Here is a 1,975-nt window from a genome sequence, read left to right on the forward strand (position 1 = left end):
GCTTACATAACAGTTCAGTTGTCCGTGATGTCTTTTCATGGAACTATCTCCTCTGATAAGACACTCAAGGAATTGGAGATGAATCCTTGCTTTCCTCTTTCCCAAGGAATATTGTGACTGTACTTTTCTCATGGAGGTTTGTTTGTTCTTCTGGAAGTCCAGGGTATTTTAATCCTCTTGACCAACACCATAATTCAAATGCATCAATTCTTTGTTAGTCCTACTAAAGGACAAATGCATCAAATCTTCTATCCACCTTATAGCCATATAAAGTAATTGAAAGGATTGAAAATCCATGGCTACAGTCAAGTGCACCTTAGACTTCTGAGTGATAGCTTCGCTCTTTTAACCCTTTGAAGGGGCATTTTGCAGGACATTTGCCTACTGCTATATGTTTGACTTATTGTCAGTTGCTTCCATGTGTGTTGCTTGATAATTAAGTAAAATGAAATCTCTAATAACTTCAAACTTTTATGTATTTCCTCTGTTTATCATGTCATCTATTCAGTCAATTATGAGAAATTTTGTTTTCTTTACATTATACTGGGTTCTCTAGAGAAGTGAAACCAGTGATGTTTATATATGTATATGTAGCTATAGAGAGAAATTTAATAATAAAATGGCTCACACAGTTGTAGAAGCAGGCAAGTTCAAATCTGTCGTTCATAAGGTAGCCTGGAGGTTTCTCCTGACTCTACTAATAGTGGTGTTGATGAACCCAAGTTTGGCAGGAAGACACCAGGCTTTGGGCTACAGAGAAAATAAATGTAATGTCAGTAGGTCCAGCTTGTGGCTGCAGAATGAAGCCAAGGTCAGCAGAAAAGATGACAGTCCACTAATGGCTCCCAGAATGGGCAGGCAACATGCAGATCATTGGCTCAAGTCCAAAGAACCAGAGGTCTACAAGCCAGATTCAGCTCCCCAACCCAACAAAAAGCAAACAAACTTCTCTACAACATCAATTTATATTGGAAAAAGGCTATACCCCCAATCAAATTTCCTTTCAAGTGAGTCCATCAAGGCTGTTATTGGAATAAAGGCGTTGCACCCTACGCTTCTTACAACTGATTGGCTGCTCCTAAATTGACTTATCCTAATAGGTAGGGTTTCTATGTCTTCAGTGCCAAACTACTGAGAATCCTGACCCAGCCAAGAAGAAGCAAAACTTATCACAATACTGAAGACTGTAGTCTGATCTTCATTAGAAGTGCCTCAAGTCCCTCTTCCAGCAAGCAGGTTTATGTCTTCTGTACACCACAGGGTGTTAATGAGCCTACCTCCAATCCCGATGCCATTTTCTTCTTCATCTCATTTTGGTTCTGTCAGATTTTTTGCTCAACATACAGATTGAATGAATATGGTGAATGCGTATCCTAGCAAACACCTGACTTTATCAAATAGCCTATTGGCTTATGTATAGGTTCTGCAAGAACAAAATTAAGTACTCTAGTATTCCCATTCCATAGTTTTCTGTGCTCCATGCAGTTTAATATACTTACATTGTCAATAAAACATAAGTAAACATCTTTCTGATGTACTCTGCTTTCAGGAAAGATCCATCTGATACCAGCAATGATCTCCCTCTACCATGTCCTCTTCTGATTTCAGCTTGAATATCTGACAGACCTGCTATTTTAAAGTTATCATTACTAAATTTTACATGCATTTGATATTAAATAATATTCCAATAATTTCCACATTCTCTTGGACCACTTTTTTTTATTAAATAGTTTTATTGGGCGCACTTACATCTCTTATCACAATCCATACAATCGTCCAGTGTGTCAAAGACATTTGCACATATGCTGTTGCCATCATTTTCAAAGCATTCTCTTCCTACTTGAGCCCCTGATATCAGTTCCCCATTTCTTCCCCCTCCCTCTCCCCACCCAACCTCCCTCACGAACCCTTGATAACTTATAGATTATTATTTTCATACCTTACATCATCCTCCTTCACCCCTGACCCACTTTTC

Source organism: Echinops telfairi, unplaced genomic scaffold, assembly GCF_000313985.2.
Source record: "Echinops telfairi isolate 266 unplaced genomic scaffold, ASM31398v2 ScPeMD7_443;HRSCAF=831, whole genome shotgun sequence".
In the NCBI taxonomy this organism is placed as follows: Eukaryota; Metazoa; Chordata; class Mammalia; order Afrosoricida; family Tenrecidae; genus Echinops; species Echinops telfairi.